Source organism: Colobus angolensis, unplaced genomic scaffold, assembly GCF_000951035.1.
Source record: "Colobus angolensis palliatus isolate OR3802 unplaced genomic scaffold, Cang.pa_1.0 Scaffold95, whole genome shotgun sequence".
Classification (NCBI taxonomy): Eukaryota; Metazoa; Chordata; class Mammalia; order Primates; family Cercopithecidae; genus Colobus; species Colobus angolensis.
Genome location: NW_012123487.1, coordinates 6233510 through 6253430, shown reverse-complemented (window position 1 = coordinate 6253430; position 19921 = coordinate 6233510). Strand labels below are relative to the sequence as shown.

At 37.5% G+C, this 19921-nt stretch overlaps 1 protein-coding gene and 1 long non-coding RNA gene across 2 annotated transcripts in view; both read left to right on the top strand.

Moving 5' to 3' along the window:
• Positions 1-19921, top strand: part of VWC2L (von Willebrand factor C domain containing protein 2-like) — a 170172-nt gene that overhangs the window by 83684 nt on the left and 66567 nt on the right. The window lies entirely within an intron of this gene.
• Positions 17943-19921, top strand: part of LOC105504762 — a 29723-nt gene continuing 27744 nt past the window's right edge. The window contains exon 1 of the long non-coding RNA XR_001000655.1: positions 17943-17975. This is a non-coding gene — a long non-coding RNA (uncharacterized LOC105504762). The remainder of the gene's footprint in view (positions 17976-19921) is intronic.

The following is a 19921-nucleotide window of genomic DNA, read 5'->3' as shown; positions in this document are numbered from 1 at the left end:
AGCACAATTCAAAATACTATCGAGCACAGTGAATATAATAACAGAAGGATAAAAGTAAGCATAATGACAGCTGATCTAAGAAAATTAAACATAGTAAACAAATCAAAGCAGGGAGAAGTCAAAGAGTATTTTCTGTGTGTAGTTCTGGGATGTACCAAATGACATGGAGTGACGCACTAAATAGCATAAAGCCTCCCATAAGCAAGAGGGCGTGTGATGACTATCCCCAGAGGTAGAGGTTGGGATCAGGGATGCACCGCACTCAGAGTATGGTGTGTGACAATGGGGAACAGCTGTTCAAAGAACTCCACAGTTCATCAACCACAACCACAAAAGGCGGTGCCGCTGAGACAAGCACCTTGAGACATTTGTTTGGCAGAGCAGCTGAGGAGCTGTCAGCTTACAATAATGCATCAAAGAGATCCACCAAATCAGCAATGCAGCCCACATAGACCAATGTATCTGTGAGACACACAGAATAACCAGAAGCCAGAGATGACAACCAAAGAAGAAAATGGAGAAGAGCATATATCAAGGATTGGGGAGGACATTACAAAGAATGTGTTCACTTATCATGCGTAAATAAATGTTTTGGTAAATTCAGTATTATAAATGCACCAGAGGAATTTTTAATTTAAAGGAGACATCGATTGCTACTATGAATCATTAACTTTAAAAATGCATTTTTTTTTCTTGAGTTTTGGTATGTCTGATATATCAGTCAGTGTTTATTAGGTTTTGCTGCTATAATCAACAAACCCCACATCTCAGAGGCTTACAACAAAGTGTTATACTTGGACTGAAGAAGAGTCCAAGTTTCTTGCTCACAGTATATAAGGATGTGAGTTTACTGGGGCTTTTGCTCACACAGGGAACTCATCACTTTCATTCAGGTTTCATTGGTCAAAGCAAATCCCCTGGCCAAGCCTTTATCAATGGTGTGGGGAAATAGAATTGATTTTCAGGGAGAAGACGACAAATAATTGAGAACAATATTAAACAAAATATATCATAACTTATATTCCTGATATGGGGTACACCTGCATATGTGAATCTGTCAAACTTTTAAAATTACATTAGCACAAGTTAGATTAGACAGGCCTCTCTGAGAAAATTAGGCAAAATGTAGCAAAATGAAACAAAATATAACCCTGTCACATCAGAAGAATATTTCAAGGAAGAATTTTATGGCTTCTGAGAAGCAAGGTTTAAATAAAGTATGACTAGTTCAATGAGTATTATTTCTATTAACACAGATGCTACTTGATTAGGCAGCCATCTTTGTGAAGTGGCAAAGCCTAAGTCCATGCTAACAAGAACAAAAGGAAAGCTATTGGTTCATATAACTGAAAAATCTAAGAGTAGGTAAAATTTTATGCATGGCTAGACCCAGAGGCTCACAAATATCTTAACGATACTGTCCCTTTGTCCTTCCATCCTTTGGCACTGCTTTCCTCTCTATTCCTTTGCATTCTTATGCGTGCTCCCCACCCCCATGCATTTTTGTAGCAAAGGTGGCCACTATTGGTTTTCTATCCCACCAACCTAGTAAATATACCGAAAGAGGAAATGTCTTTCTAACAGCTCTGGCACCATTTCCAAGGAGGATTCTGATTGGTTCAGTTTGGGTCATGTGTTTACCTCCATAACCAGGAAAGAGGATATTCTGAGGTCAGGTCTCTAACTGTCCATCTAAGGTACTGGAGAGGCAGAGTGTGTGGAAAGACACCTGGACCCCAGGGGCTGAATAAGACTGTTGAAATGACAAACGTGTTGTTGACAAAGGAGATGCTGTGCAGAAAACAAATAAAGAAGCAAGCAAGCGAAGTCCATCTAAGACCCTACCTGCAGATGTTTCTGGGGTGAGGTTGTATCTTACCTTATTCACCAACTGTCATTTATTTCTTCCAATCTTTCTCCACAATGAATCAGTGTAGTACACCAGCTCCTAATAAGCTAATGAACTAATTTGCAGCAAAATTCTATAATACTATTGCTAATTTTCTAAAGTTCAAAAGGAAATCACTGGAGACATCCACTCCATTTTGCTATAGTTACTGTATTTTACGTTAAAACCATCCACTGTATCCTCATCTACTATAGTAGTCTTATTTGGCATAACTTCATTCCCACATGAACAGCAAACACTGTAAATTGCTTATCTAAGGTTTTCTTTCTTTCTTCAATGCCTTTATTTATCCAGTCCTAGGTGTAATAAAATATTACAATTTACTATCATAGACATGAAATGAGGTACTTCTCAATTATTCTGATTTGGAATGTTTTAAGCAAAGAAAGCTGCTTTGCCATGCAAAATGAGTACAAGGCTATTAGAAAGACTTAAGACAGATCTGTTTGCCAGTCACTCTGCCAGAAACATTTTAGGAGCAAAGTAAACAAGGAGACCCTACCCTCTGCATGTCTCTGAAGAGTTTCCCAGATGAGAGTCGGGAATGACTTGGGCCTTTTTGCTCTTCCAAGTCAGTCTTTTATAACCTCTCATGTTTGTGACAGTTTCCTCCATTTTGAAGGAAAATCTCTCAGCTGATCTTTGAGTCTCAAAGTCTCTTCAGATCATCTTTGTTTATCCTGTTTTCCTAGACGTTCTTAAAGGCAAATCAGAAATTAAAGTTTATCAGAACTAGGCAGGTGTTGCCTACCTCAAGACTTGAACGTACTTAAAATTCATCCTTGAAATGTTACACAACTGTGTTTTTTTATAGCACTCAGTACTTTTTTTTTTTTTTAAGTTTCTAATTTGGTGTCTTGGGTGTTTTCTTCTTGTTTTTTCCTTTCAAGGGCACACTTCACTTAAGGTAGAAAACTTTCTGGAAAAGTGACAAATATACTGCAGTTCTCATTAGCCCATGAAATAAAGTTTCCATCCAGGCCAACTCTTAGATTTCTAAGGTCTTTGCATTACTTTGATTGTTCCTGAACTGCCTTCTAATACAGCATAGTCTTTAGTTGCGCTTTCAAAGTGTCTGGTTTATTAAAAATTTTCATAAACAACTATGTCATACTTTCATGTTAACGATTGGTTGAACTGTTTTTATTGTTCTTGCTTTTTTTATATTGATTTGACTTTAAACTTCTCCAGATTGGAAAACATTCTGCTAACACTCTCTTTTCCCACTGTATAGTCACTGAGAGCTGCGGAAATTAAATTATGAAGGCTGCTAAGAAAATCCCTACTCTCCATCCTTTGCTGATCCTTCGTTACTGCCTTTTTGTTTATCATCTACCATTTTTTGTTGCTGAGCCAGCTGTGACTCTGACAGCCTGCTCAAAGGTTTCTTAGAGGACTGCAACCTTCTTGGTGGCAGGGATTATGCGGTCTCATCTTTGTTTCTTCTGAAATGACAGAATAGATTCTCAGCAAATACTTCTTAACTTGAATGATTTCAATTTTCTGTTACTTGCTAAGATAATAAATCCAGGGGTCTTTTAAACATCAGTTTTGCCCAGTTGATGGACTACCACTTAGGAACCACTGGCAGAGAACCTCACTGGCCTGCTAGTTTGGCGGTGCCATCTTTCAGCAGATCACTTAATCTACTCCTGCTTCAGGTTCCTCATCTGTAAAAGGAGAACTAGTATATTTCTACCAACATATTCCCACTGTCTACTGAACAGAGCTGTTGCATCAAATAAATTATCTCTGTAAAAGTATTTTCTCACCTTGAAAACACCATTTTTTCTAAAGAAATGCAAGGCCCTAAAACTTTCACACTCAAGCTGTATTATTTTACACGTAGGGATATATGCTTGAAAAGAAACATAACCTCTTTCTGAAATCCTCACAACCAGCTTCAAAACATGTAAATTATAGGAAATATTTCAAAAAAGTAAACAAGTCAGCTACGATTTTTTTGAGCTGAATATCCTACATACAGTCACATGTTGCTTAATGCCAAAGATACATTCTAAGAAATGTGTCCTTAGACTACTTCATCACTGTGCGAACATCATAGATTTTGCTTATACAAACCTAGATGGCATAGCATACTACACACTTAGGTTATAGGGTATATTTATCTATTGAAGCCTAGAACAACAGGCCAGTATGTAATCTATTGATCCTATGCTATAAACCTGTACAGTGTACTACTATACTGAATACTGTAGGCAATTGTAACACAACAGTGAGCATTTTTGTATCTAAACATATCTAAACATAGATTAAGTACAGTAAAAATAAGGTATTACAATCTTATGGGACAACTCTCATGTAAGTAATTCATCAATGACTGAAACTTTATGTGGTGCATGTGTATATTTGAAAAGAAAGATGCAATAGAATGGCTACAAGCAAATGAAACATCTTCCTGTCCATGACTTGGTTTTAAACTTACTCACAATAATAGGCATCCTCTTCTGGACCATGACATCTGTGTGCTGCAGTCTATTATTTTTCAACTGTCAGTTATACTTAGGTCTCCAGATCTATCAATCTACAAGGGCACCAGCTTTCAGAGCATTGATACACCTCCTAATTAATTTGCTATTCCTAAGAATATGTTCAGCAGTCTGCTTCATCCATGTTGGGGTTTTATTTCAACAGTACAGAGCAAAGACATTCTTAACTACAGCATCTGATTTTCCCAAAGGAAGCACAGATTGAAGGGAAATCTTATGTGAGTGTACTATTGCTTAAAATTGTTGCCAATCAAAACTTCAATAATTGAGTGTTGCTTTAATTTAAACAAAAAGTTATAATCTTACCAATGATTTATTCTGAAAATGCATTTCTTTCCGATTCTCTTCTCACCAAACACTTGGTTCTCAATAAAAACTTGGTGGTGATAACGCCTAAGAGCATTCATGTTATGGCTTCTAATTAATCGGAAATGGATGTATATTTGTCATGGTGTCATGGTCCTTCGCATGTGCATGTGTGTATTTGTATGTTCTGGTCCTTTCACACTTTGCTACAATCTTTTTTAACTATGCTAAGTGTACAATATCAAAAGACCATATTTCTTTGAAAAGAAAGGATGTTCTGTTCCATCGTTAAGGTGAGATGCAGATTTCCAATTAAAAAGCAAATGCTGTATTTCAAAAGGTTGAATAAGCTGGTACTTACAGAAGTTCAGCTGGCTAAATTTAGAGCATTGAAAAAGATCCGATCCAAGAATAGTCTTTGGCTTCAGGCATGTAACATTTTTATTTGATAGTGTATTGGAAAGGGGGGGAAAAAAAAACCTTCATTTTAAGCTCTTGCCCTTCCACATATTGTTCTTCTGTGATAGGTGAAAGAGTATGGATAGTGGTGTTGGCTTCAAAATATCGCTTCCCTTAAGAGGTCTGTTTCAATTTTGTTATGCCAGTTTTAAAAAGCTTTCTGTTTGTAAATGTTTATATTCAAACTATCCTCTCTTGCCTCTCTAAATTCAACTGTTTTCTTAACTTCACCCTATTTTTACAACCTCTTCTTTGAGCCATGATCCTTCTTCATATATGGTGGATTCATAGGTACCCAAGTATTATACTCATTGCTGCAGTATGGAATTTTTCTTTGTTAATTTTCCCATTTATTCACTGTCTTTTAATTCATCCAGCTCATACTTTGGCTCAGGATATGATCTGCTGTCCATTTCTAACCCCGAATTCCCAGCTGCCATTTCCGTAAATTCACTGTCTTTATCGGTGTTTCTCTAAATGTGCATCCAAAAACCTGGAGTGGTGACGAAAATGCCTGTTTCTGGGTCCCATCCCAGATCCGATAAATCAGAATCTCTGGGAGGGCGGCCTGGGGATTTGTATTCATAACAAACTTCCTCCCCAAAGATTCTGCAGTTTGAGAACCGCTGCTCTCTGCTCAGCCATCTTTCAATAATGATAGTAAGTTCACAACTTCTGTTAAAGCTGTAGTATATGTATATTACTTAAAGTTGTGCTAGGTACTGTAATGAATAAAAACCCAAATCTCTGTGGCTTGGCCAAACAGAAGTTGGGTAGAAATGCTTTCATCATCTTGTGACCGACATGATGAATCTAATCAACATGTGGCTGAAGCTAACAGAGGCTCCACATGCTTCAACGTGTTTCCCAGGGTCACCCAGGACATGAAAATCCAACCAAGTCCACAGTGGAAAAGAGGGTGGAGAAGCACCTAGGAGATGTTTATCGGCCTGGCCATTTATCACTCCACCCACATTCGCATGGGAATGACTTGGGACTCCACTTAGATATTTCAGAAGTGCTAGAAAACGTAGTTTCTGGGCAGCGGCTTCCTCACAACCACTTTCCACAAGGGACATAGAGAAAAACTCTTTGATATATCCTTGGCATCTCTGCCGCTTTGCGCCATCCAGAGGGGAAAGACACGAAGCGTGTGGTTTCATAACACTTCGTGGAGCATCAGAGGCCTATTGTTCGATGACCCCCATTTCCAGAACTTCCTGCTCAAGCAGAAAGCCACGGTCTCTGAAGCCTTGTCTCTAGGTATGCTTGAATCGTCAATATTTCTTTTTCTTAACATTTTTCCTCGGCTATTTTAAAATACAGAAAAATTTTACGATTTTGAAATGCTATATGAGTACTGCAATATATAAAAAAGTGGATGAATCTTTCAGTATGTTCTTTGTTCCTAATATTGAAAAACAAGTTATATCTCTATATGTATATTTGTGTGTATATATAACACATATTTTTATGTGTGTATACATAAAAATATGTATACATATATTATACATATACATATTTTTATATGTGTGCATATATTATACATACATATATTTCTATGCAAATATACATATAAATCTACCACTGGATTGTGTATATATGTGCAAAAAAACCCACAGGCAGATATATTTTTCATAAATGTAAACCATTGCCTTACTCATTTTATTATCAAGAAGACATAGAGCACATCAGCCTAAGAAAAATTAGGGACTGCATGACCAGTCAACATAGAGGGGATTTATTGATACCTTCATACCCCTTCTGAGGCTTATACTGTACCATTCTATTTCTATTTTTCTTTTTTCTTTTTCTTTTTTTTTTTTTTTTTGAGACAGAGTCTTGCTCTGTCACCCAGGCTAGAGTGCAATGGCATGATCTCAGCTCACTGCAATGTCCGCCTCCCAGGTTCAAGCAATTCTCCTGCCTCAGCCTTCTGAGTAGCTGGGATTACAGGAGTCTGCCACCGTGCCCAGCTAATTTTTGTATTTTTAGTAGAGATGGGGTTTCACTCTCTTGGCCAGGCTGGTCTTGAACTCCTGACCTCGTGATCCACCAGCCTCAGCCTCCCAAAGTGCTGAGATTACAGGCGTGAGCCACCATGCCCAGCTATACTATTCTATTTCTTTCAGATAAAATTTGAAGGGAATAAATGAGCAAAGTATGAAAAACTGCCATCAAGTTTAGATACCACCAGTTACACTGAACATTTGAAACAGACGTATTATTGTAACAGGCATAGGACTATTCAGAAGTTTAACAGTCTATTTGAAGTTCTCAACTTGCAATGAGCTGTCATTTTTCATTCATGCATTGATTGATTCATTGATAGTTTACTTAGAAAAATTTCAGAATTAAACGTGCATTAGCTTTCCCTTTACTTATTTGGTCATTTAACAAATATTCATTGAGCCACTACAAAGTGTCAGACACTCTTCTGAGCACTGAGGAGATAATAATGTACAAGCCAATCATAAAATAAAAAATGTCAAAAGTAGAGAGAGTGAGTTTGTAGACAAGGATAGGGGCTATTATGGTAGATAGGATAATTGGGAAAGGCCTTTCTGAGCTGTGGATCTTTGAGCAGAAATCCCAGTGAAGGAAGGGTATGTGACTTTTGTATATTCATGAGAGAATTGCATCAGGCAGAGATAAGAGCAAGTGTTAGTGCTCTGATGGAGAGATACATCTTATATGAGAAATCTCTAACATACACACACATAAGAAACCTCCGCCACACAATTTTGGGTGAATATTTCACCTAAACGGCATCATCTATCTTAGAAATACCATAAACTACATACTATTATTTTTCTGCTCTCATAAAATTGTGAGTTAGAAACTGTATTCAGCTAGTAATGGAAACATTTAAAAAATAGGAGCTCCAATAAAATTGAGTATTTTCTTTCCTTCATGTATATTAAAGTCAGGGAGCAAATATCAGAGGCTGATACAAGGGCTCTATGGTATCATCAACGTTGTAGTGTCCTCCTTTCTTTCATTGCCATTCTCTGTGCATGGATTCCATCTTCAAGTTTACCTCGTGGTCACTATATGGCCACTGCAACTCTAACCCTTTCATCTGTATTCCAGGCAGAACAAAAGGCAAGTAAGTCCTTCCCATCTGAGTCTGTTCCCCAGCTCCCTATCCCTGCTGCCAGCTTCTAAAGACCTTTCCACAAGTCTAACCTAACAATTTGTGCTTACCTGCCCTTAGTCAATTGGGCCATATGGCCCCTTTATCTGCAACAAAGGCTAGAAAATGTATTTTTACCTATATACATTGCTTTCCTTAACAAGATCAGAGTTCTATTAATAAGAATGAAGGAGAGAATCAATATCAGGTCGACAGCTAAGCCCAGGTTCAGTTATTAAGAGGTGTAAACAAACGATCAACCTCCATTCTCTAACCAAATGAGTTTAAAGGCCTATTGCTCTGTTAATTATTTGTCCTCCCTAGGTTATAAAAGACCTTTCTCAGTGTTTTCATCGCTCACTGTTGATGAAACTATCAGACATTTGTCATAATTTCTAATCTCATCAGGTTGTAATCTCTAAGGAGGCCTATAAACAGCATCTCTCTTCCTTGAATTGAGAAATAAAACAACACAGTAGCAGAGAGAAGCAAAACACCATTTTAGTTACTTCTAGAGTCCAAGTTAGAGGGTGTGGTTTCAGGTTTATTAGCCAGTAGTCAGTACTAAACCCCCAAATTATGCAGACTGGCCTGCTGGTGATGCTGAACTTTTTCTATAGAACAAGTACACTCTTAAGCAGCAAATATGTTCAGTAATTTTTCACAAATTTAACCATCAGATAAGCCACTCCACCTGCTCTCTGACAAAGTGTGGCACTAACTGTCACTACCACCTGGAAAGAAACCTGAGATGTAGGAAGGAAGTGTTCTATCCAACTCTGCTGGAGTCTGTGACATTAGTGGCCACAGGGAATCATACCTCCCCGAATCCATGCCCTTATGTGTACCTGCCCACTCCCACCTTAAATCTGCTTTAACCAAAAGAATAGGCTGGACGTGGTGGCTCACACCTATAATCCCAGCATTTTGGGAGTCTGAGGTGGGTGGATCGCCCGAGGTCAGTAGTTTGAGATCAGCCTGGCCAACATGGTGAAACCCCATCTCTACTAAAAATACAAAACTTGGCAGGGCATGGTGGTGGCTGCCTATAATCCCAGCTACTCGGGAGGCTGAGGCAGGAGAATCCCTTGAACCTGGAAGGTGGAGGTTGCAGTGAGCTGAGATTTCGCCACTGTACTCCAGCCTGGGTGACAGAGCAAGACTTCGTCTCAAAGAGAAAAAAAAAAAAGAAAGAAAAGAAAAGAATGTGCCATCCCTAGGCCTTAAAAAGGCTACATGCTGGCACCATTGCTCTCTTGGGATCTTTGAGCCACTATGTAAGAGTCCAGCTACCCTGCTGTAGAGGCCATGAGGAAAGGTCACTTACAGAGGGACCAGCCCTGAGATTACAGAGAAAGAGAAGTCCAGCTGTCCAGGGTTGCAGCTAAGCCCAGCACCCCACCGACTCACCTGCTGACTGCAGCCACAAGAGTGGCCACCAGCCAGATGAGTGGGACTCCCCAGCAAAGTCATCCCAGATGGCATGATTGTGATTAAATAAATGTCATTGTTTTCTATTACCATGTTTTGGAGGTAGTTTGTCGCAGATCAATAACCAAAACAATTAAACACTGCTGTTTTTCCTTCTTCAATATTTTTCATTTTTTCCTCCTTATCTAGTCTCAGCTTCAGTGAGTATTACCACTGAACTTGAAATATTCACATCCTCTCAATAAGTATCAGTGACTATTATGTAAGGTGTTTTGTTCATGCAAAGTGTAAGAATAAGTGTACATGTAAAGCATAAAAAGTGATAACCATTGGCAGGGCATGGTGGCTCACGCATGTAATCCCAGCACTTTGGGAGGCTGAGGCAGGCGGATCATGAGTACAGGAGTTTGAGACCAGCCTGGCCAACATGGTGAAACCCTGCCTCTACTAAAAATACAAAAATTAACTGGGCATAGTGGCGTACACCTGTAGCCCCTGCTACTTGGGAGGCTGAGGCAGAATCACTTGAACCTGGGAGGTGGAGGTTGCAGTGAGCCAAGATCATGCCACTGTACTCCAGCCTGGGTGACAGAGTGAGACTCCATCTCAAACACAAACAAAAAAAGTGGTAACTATTGAGCATAGTTTGCTGCTAGTTGCCTTGTCAAAACTCTGAAATGATACCTAGTCTTCTTTCCTAATGATATAAAATTGTTATTTTTATGCTCTTCTATCAGTTGCAGTCTCCCCTCTATTTTGTGTAACACCAGGTCATTTTTCCTTGCTTATTCTTAGAAATTCTTATGAAAGCCATTCCTGCTTGATATAATGAAATTCCTTAATAGATTGTGTTTTTCTTCTTTCCCTTCTCATCCCTTCCGTTTTCCTGCTTCCAGTAAAAAGCTTCCCCAGATGAGCAACACTAGGCCCTAATACTTGGTATTACCATAACCTCACATTTCATAAGCTTCTATTTGCATGTCGTTGTTGTGTGCATTTATTAGTGTACATCACCTAAATGAGATGGGAATGCTTAACAAAGCTGAAAACCAGTATCTTCCCCATTTTTGCCTTTGCTAGTATTGGGAAGGCAGTTCAAAACTGGCTACTATCATATCTAGGCACGTAGCACCAAACCCAAGAACCTGCAAATTATCTTCATGCAAAGCTGCATCCCCTGAACTCCAGCAAGAGTTTTGACCTAGATCTCTTCATGATATGTTAGGGAAATAAAACACTTACTATCTAAATCTTCAAGATATTAAGATTACCAGTTTTCTAAGTTACCAAGTCCTCGATTCATTCTGGGCTGACTTACTCATGAGACAGGAAGCAAAGTGCCTAAGGCCCAATATACTTTCAGAGGCCCATGAAAATATTTTCATCAGAAAAAAAAAAATGTAAACTTGGGTTAAAGAAAATGTTTTAATATGTAATATTATTATATTCACCTTGATACCAAGGCCATAGTAAAATATAATTTTTTATTTTTTATTGAGGAAGAGAGACACAAAGGGAAAAGAACTTAGAGCTCATCAAAGTCATAATATGGCCCAAGATTTATTAGGCTAATTGTTCTCAAAACGTAGAAAGCACTCACATTTCTGGGGGTACTTGTTTGTAATCCAAACTCTCAGCTACAATAGCAGTGATTGTTAAGTAGGGCTAGAATAAATCTCAGGAATCTGCATTTTTACTGAGCAATTTAGGTAATTCCACTACATACACAATTAGAAGAAAACTAAAAAAGCGAAACAAGAAATGAGAAAACAGAAATGATAAAAGTTTCTGCTTCCATGTAGCAAAGTTGAGAGACGGGACAAGTAAGATATGAGTATGCTGCCTTTTGTTGTATCTTTTCTGTCCTCATTGATTTGTCCTCACCACATCATATACACCTAGCATTAAACTGTTGGCTCTGTGATCAGCAGCTACCTGCTATTCCTTTGAAATTCTTCCATCCGTGGATAGATTATTCTGCAGGGAAGGAGCACAATTTGTTGACTACAAGAAGACCGCTTACATTTGGACACTGGCTAAAACAAGAATGTATCAGGCTAGCCTTGAAAACAGCTGAGAGTCCAGTACATTGTACAAATTGTAACTGGTTCTGTGTACAAATAGGACCCGTTGGGTAGATGACTAAAGTACTAAACAAAAATCAAAAGAAGGCAGATTTCAAAATAAGAAATTACTGACCATTTTGACTAACTTTAGCTGCTTTCATTTCCCTAAGAGAAGGGTGAAATCGAAATGTACAAGGTAAACAGAAAATGTGAGATAGTTTGGTTGGAATGACTGATGTTGGAACTAGCTTCCTGTAACCCATGCACTTATTAAGATGAATCAAAGGACTGACACGGATGGGCTGTTGTCCATGTCTAAGTGTTCAGAGTCTGCATCTGATTGCTCACTAGTGATAGAGGGCATAGTAGTTTCTTTCTGCAGCACATGTCTGACATTTTGGGGAGCTGAAATTTATTGAGAAGTTCAGCAAATTTACCCAGCAAAAATCAGCTTCCAGCCAAGCTGGTTATACACAGGCCAGTAAATTACTCTTTAATTAAGATGAACTGAATAACCACCAAAGGATTTGTTAGGGGTCAGGGTCTGAACAAAGCTGAAAATTGTACCCCAGTATAAATAGGAACATCTTCCCTAGGAGAGCCCATGACGTGGTCCGCAGCATGAACTGGCATTATTGGTTATTCTCTCCAAGTCCTGGGAAGCATAATCCAGTGCTTCATGATTGCAAAGTACTTCATAACATCCATTATTTCATCTTCACAACAAGCCTGTTGGGCAGCCTGGAGATGTGATTCCCATTTTACACAGGAGGAAACAATCAGAGAGAGATTAAGTAACTCCCCCAATGTTCCAGGATGAAAAAGGATAGACAGACAAGTCCAATTTTGAGCTGTGAATTTCCAGCACATCGTTTAGCTCAATGCCTTGCTCTCCTAAAATCCCAAAATAAATTTGACTGGCCTGAACATTTAAAGATATCATAATTAGTTCAATTGAAGATGTCTTGATAGACAGGAACGCTATTTCCTGTCCACCTCCATCCCCACAGACATGCTCTGTGAAATTTCTTTTCTCAAGGACAGTGTTGATTTAATTGGAAAGAACTGTGTTCTCATTTCCTATTTTGGCTACCGAAGTAGCCCCGGCCATATGCACAGTGGCCATCTGGAAAAATTCATTCCTAACTTCAGGGAGTATTGCATCAGTTTGCCCTGAAACTGTTTACCCACTGGCTCTGTCCCTCATTTTTAGAAGCAGTGTGATTTCTACTTAGGTTTACTTGAGATTCTGCCTAATAACCAAAATAAACAGTGGTACATAAGCCTCCATGGAGAATCAGCACACAGATTTAAAGAATACTCCCCTGTACTACTCCATAATTTATTCTTTTTTTTGCAGTTTTGGGTTTTTTTTTATCAAGAGTTGCTGAAATCAGCTTTTGTTCCATGTGTTCATAACTACAAGCCTTATTTTTTTCCTTTTCTTTTTTTTTCTGATTAAGAAATACTCAAAGGTATAATCAGGTCCTTGCACAGTATTTAATTAGCCATAATTAAAAGACATCTACACAAAGCACAGTGTTTTCAAAGTCTTTTCTTCTGTTACATTGTTAATGAATTAAGAAATTAATTGGCATTGTGAGTTACCATAGAAAATGTGGCTGAGAAAATTTTAACTGTCTTATAAAATTATCCTTTATGATAGGTGATGTTCTGGCCCTGTATTCAATTCAATGTCATTCCCAATCATTAAAAGAAAAAAAAGCAAAACATAAGAATGGTGGGAAGAGAAGGACAGATAAAGGTATAAAAAAATGTTCCCATAGATCTATATTCTACTAAGAGTGTTTTAACATGATCCAAGCTCCAAACTAGTCCATTGGTTTTTGGAGACTTTTTTAAATCTCCAAATTTCTTAGGAATGGTGGGGAAGGTGGGCACAGGGGCCAAAGGGGTAGCAGGGAGTGCTGGGAAGATGATTCACTTATTTTCATACCCAGCAATCTGGCTTTATTGCTTAACAATATGTAGGAAGTATTATTCATATGATTAATTCTATCAACAATAACAAAGTATCAGGAAGGAGAGTTTAATAAAGAATTTGAAAGATATTGTCTCATGTTTCTGCCTTTAGTCTTTCAAAAGGTTGTTTCCTATAGACATATTTAAACCATCCTTCCACTTTAAAGATACATAGTGACTTTTATTTGGGCAAAAAAGTAGAAATCGAACAAGTATACAGATGAAGGATGTATATCTCTAGCATTTGAAAAGCTTATATAGATTTATAAGATAACACAAAAATACCAGTGAGGGTGAGAAAGAGACGGCAACAATCACACATAACACTGCTAATGCCTAATAAACATCAAATAGCTAAAGAAATACAAATCAAAGAGATTTGTATTTCTCCTATACCCTTAACTCCTATATCATTATTAAGAATTTCTTAAAATCTTAATACCCAGTGTTTGAAGATACTATGGTTTCTGTTGGGACTACAAATTATATCTTTCTGCAGAGCAATTTAGCTATACATATCAAAACCTCTAGAAATCATCACATGCTTTGACTGAATAATTTTACCACTCGAATTTTTTTCTGAAGAAATGTTGAAAGATGAAGGAAAGGCCTTATATAGGTTATTTATCATAGAAAATGTTATAATAAACTCATAATATCAAGAGTTAGAATAACAAGTGTTAAGAGTCAAGTTTAAAATAGGTATTGATCATTCATTTAGTTAATTATGGAACCAATAAAAACATTTCTAAAGAATATATTGATGAAATAAAGGCTTGTGATACAATGTTTTGTGAAAAATGGAATATAAATTACATTATCCAAATTTTAAAAAGTTTGTGTCTAAATATATAGAGGAGTAGATATACATGAAAATATTAACAGAGGTTATGTCTGGGTGGCTAAAATTACTGAAAATTTTCTCTTCTAATTTTTATGAAATGTTCTATGGAAAAAATGAGCTATTTAATTATTACAAAATATAAAATTGATTTTGTAAAACAAAGTAAAGGTCAACGTGTTTCTTTGAAGCGACAAATACTAGAGCATAAGCATATTTTTATAAAATATTTTTAAAATATGTGGACTTCTACCACAATTAAATCTAACTGAAAATATTTAGAATACTTAACCTGTGTATCTAAAGACATTAATGATTCAATTTTCAAACCATAGCTATTTTAACATTGTTAAGGAATTCTCTAATAAGTTTAAGAAGACAAATGATATTATCTACCCAGCGTAATCAGATAGTTTAATTTCTAATTGAACTTTATCTGGAGTCCTTTATATTGTATTAAACGATTCAGAAATCCACTAATGAATGACTTAGACAAAGTAATTGCACGTATAGGATGATCAAAGAAATAAAGGATAATTAATAATCATTTTCACATATATTACCATATATGACCCTCAGATTTGTAAACAAGAATAATGTTCTCCTGACTTGAGATACAGAGAAAGTTGCTAGAGCAAAACTGATGGCATTCCCCAAGGTCTCCTGGCAAGTCAGTGATGGAACCAGGATTTTGACTTTGTACCTCTGTTTTCTAATCTTGGACCAAAGTCCAGACTTTGTGCCAATGTACCATGCTGGCACCCTAAAATAATTATTATCGCTTAATTAGTCACGTGATGTTATCCAGAACATTTGCTCTTAAACTTTAACATCATCTATATTCGTGAGCTTGATAGACAACACATATATCTATCCAACAGCCTCAGAGACAGTCACGAGCCCCAAGCGGGCTGTTTTCCACTAAATGGCACATAGCCTGCTTCTCTTCTGGGGAATGGGTTTCAAGGAATTTGCAGCTACTTGTCACATTTTTCTTTAATGTAATTCAAGCAAAATCTTATTAGATGTTATATTCACATTGTTTAAAAAGCCCATTAATGTAAGGGGTTAAGTTATCCCTTCTTTTGCGCACTTTTATTTATTTATTTACTTATTTATTTATTTGAGATGGAGTCTCGCTCTGTTGCCCAGGCTGGAGTGCAGTGGCGCGACTTTGGCTCACTGCAAGCTCTGCCTCCCGGGTTCATGCCATTTTTCCACCTCAGCCTCCCGAGTAGCTGGGACTACAGGCGCCCGCCACATTGCCCGGCTAATTTTTTGTATTTTTAGTAGAGATGGGGTTTCACTGTGTTAGCCAGGATGGTCTCGATCTCCTGACCTCGTGATCCACCCGCCTCAGCCTCCCAAAGTGCTGGGATTACAGGCGGCTCTTCTGTGCACTTTTAAATGATGAACTTAGCTTTATTTCTCATTCTAAAACTATAGAAATTTTCTCTGGATTCTCCATTTGGTAAGACGAAGATGCTACTGTCTCTCCCCTTTTCCTCCCACATTTTCCCTGTCTACTCCCAAACTGCCGTTTCTAGTTTTCATTGTCAAGGTTGGTAACATTTACAGTTTCCCATCAAGCTTTGGTCATAGGATGATTCTAAATGATGGAACTATAAACACATTGATAATTTATTTTTCACTAACAACCAAGTAGTTAACTTATGATTACATTTTCCTTCCTGTGTAACTAGTGTGTGTTTTATCCTAGAGTTTCCCATTTCCTTTTCCCCCATTTTCCTTTTTTTATAAGAATCCTTGACTTTTCTTCTAAGACTTCCATAGATTTGTCAAAGTCATGTTTTAAATTCCAAGGGCTCCTTCAAGTTTTTAGATTTTAGTTTGTATATAATATCCTATTCTTTTGAAATGAAGATTTTAGGGGAATTTTTGTTATTTTTTTGTTTCTGGTTTTTTTTTTTTTTTTTTTTTTTTGCAAATTTACCGGAGAATTTAATCTGAGTTTTACTGTAGAAGTTCTGACCCATTCCCTAATAGAGTTCTATTTCTCAAGGGTTTTTCTTTTTTCCTTTTCCTTCTCCTTCCATCCTCCTTTTCTTCCCTCCCTTCCTCCTTCCTGTCTTGCCTTGCCTTACCTTGTCTTTGTCTTTCATTTTCTGGGCAGAGCAGACCACAGGATGCTCACCCTTCTCTGGAATCATTCTGAGGGGAGATTTCTTGCTCAACTGCCAGAGTTCCCCAGTGGGATTCTGCTCCAGATGCACACAGGCTTGAACCTCTTTCCCTTTCTAGTCACACTTCCCTTTCACACTGGCATTTCTAGAAATCACCTCCCATATAAACTGCTCGCATCTAAGCTGAGACCGAATTTTCCCAACGTGTGTATTACCTTTGACTGTACATTCATGTTTAAACATGAGGCAATTGATGAAATAGTAATATAAGGCTATTTTGTTGGGAGATTCCTACTTAATAAAATTTAGATATTTTGCTCTTGAATCTATACTAGCTATTATAACTCTACTTGCTATTCTAGTCTCTAGTCTCAAGACACAGCCTGTATACCCCAAGACAGATTTTTTTTCTGTTTCTCTAAAGAAAAACTTTGTTACTTAAAAAGAAAAATGTGTTCGTTGATGATGTTGCATCGCCTGGGAGGTAAAAGCCTTAATTCCTGGATATTGCAGATTTGGATGGAAGTAGGAGTGGAGGGTAAGAGGGGGTAGCAGGAATGCAGGTGATTTGAAGACAGTCATTTGCAGGTATCCTCTTCTTCATTGTCTCCTCCCATCTTCTTGGTGTTTTTGAAAAGTGAATTGCTTTTGGGTCCTGCAGGGCATATCGGCTCTCTGGTTGTAACCCCTTATGCAGAATTCCAGCAATAACTTTCTCTACCCCAGTTTAAAGCTCAATTATTTTCTTTCTAACAGATAGCTGTTGACATTTTCTGCTGATAATGGGCCCTTCCTATTCTTTTCATGATTGTGGATTTATACATATTTTAATCAGTCTCTTTATTATCAATTTAAGAATGGCCTTTTGAAGGAAACAAACAAGTTTGATCAGAATTCCGTATTAAAATGAAAGTTAGATGTTTTTGCAAGTAAAGTTATTGGCTAAATATACTTTATCATTTATATGACTATAAACTAGTAAAAGAAGATCCCATTTGAAACTATGGGATCACAAAATACTTAAGATTTTGGTACAGAAGACACCTGACTCAGTTTTGATTGCCTTTGCTTTTAAATTAAATCCCAACCTTCATTGTATTATTCTGCCCCTCTTTTTTTCAGAATCAGAAAACCAGTTGATGCTCATTCTGAAGTTTTCAGTCCTAATAACTTATTCATAGAATCTAGATGTAAGCTGAATTGATCATCATAGATTGTGATCAATTATGTTTGTACATCTGTGGTCTCTGTGGCTGTGCTGAAATGTTTAGAAAATATAACTTATTCGCTTTATGCATTAATGAGTAGGCATTAATTATTTAATTCATTTACATATTATCTCCCCCTCTATTTGGAGCTGCTGTCTGTTAGTTCTAGAATGTATCCCAAGAAAACAATATTATTTCCAGTTTCTCCGCCACACTGTATCATTCAATTTATCCCTCTATGAAAAATGGACAAGGTACTTTGTGGTTCTAAGATTTTCTCTTTCCTATTTAAAACTTTATGTAGTAGGGCCGGGTGTGCCAGCTCTCGCCTGTAATCCCAGCACTTTGGGAGGCTGAGGCAGGCGGATCATGAGTACAGGAGTTTGAGACCAGCCTGGCCAACATGGTGAAACCCTGCCTCTACTAAAAATACAAAAATTAACTGGGCATAGTGGCGTACACCTGTAGCCCCTGCTACTTGGGAGGCTGAGGCAGAATCACTTGAACCTGGGAGGTGGAGGTTGCAGTGAGCCAAGATCATGCCACTGTACTCCAGCCTGGGTGACAGAGTGAGACTCCATCTCAAACACAAACAAAAAAAGTGGTAACTATTGAGCATAGTTTGCTGCTAGTTGCCTTGTCAAAACTCTGAAATGATACCTAGTCTTCTTTCCTAATGATATAAAATTGTTATTTTTATGCTCTTCTATCAGTTGCAGTCTCCCCTCTATTTTGTGTAACACCAGGTCATTTTTCCTTGCTTATTCTTAGAAATTCTTATGAAAGCCATTCCTGCTTGATATAATGAAATTCCTTAATAGATTGTGTTTTTCTTCTTTCCCTTCTCATCCCTTCCGTTTTCCTGCTTCCAGTAAAAAGCTTCCCCAGATGAGCAACACTAGGCCCTAATACTTGGTATTACCATAACCTCACATTTCATAAGCTTCTATTTGCATGTCGTTGTTGTGTGCATTTATTAGTGTACATCACCTAAATGAGATGGGAATGCTTAACAAAGCTGAAAACCAGTATCTTCCCCATTTTTGCCTTTGCTAGTATTGGGAAGGCAGTTCAAAACTGGCTACTATCATATCTAGGCACGTAGCACCAAACCCAAGAACCTGCAAATTATCTTCATGCAAAGCTGCATCCCCTGAACTCCAGCAAGAGTTTTGACCTAGATCTCTTCATGATATGTTAGGGAAATAAAACACTTACTATCTAAATCTTCAAGATATTAAGATTACCAGTTTTCTAAGTTACCAAGTCCTCGATTCATTCTGGGCTGACTTACTCATGAGACAGGAAGCAAAGTGCCTAAGGCCCAATATACTTTCAGAGGCCCATGAAAATATTTTCATCAGAAAAAAAAAAATGTAAACTTGGGTTAAAGAAAATGTTTTAATATGTAATATTATTATATTCACCTTGATACCAAGGCCATAGTAAAATATAATTTTTTATTTTTTATTGAGGAAGAGAGACACAAAGGGAAAAGAACTTAGAGCTCATCAAAGTCATAATATGGCCCAAGATTTATTAGGCTAATTGTTCTCAAAACGTAGAAAGCACTCACATTTCTGGGGGTACTTGTTTGTAATCCAAACTCTCAGCTACAATAGCAGTGATTGTTAAGTAGGGCTAGAATAAATCTCAGGAATCTGCATTTTTACTGAGCAATTTAGGTAATTCCACTACATACACAATTAGAAGAAAACTAAAAAAGCGAAACAAGAAATGAGAAAACAGAAATGATAAAAGTTTCTGCTTCCATGTAGCAAAGTTGAGAGACGGGACAAGTAAGATATGAGTATGCTGCCTTTTGTTGTATCTTTTCTGTCCTCATTGATTTGTCCTCACCACATCATATACACCTAGCATTAAACTGTTGGCTCTGTGATCAGCAGCTACCTGTTTCTGTCCTCATT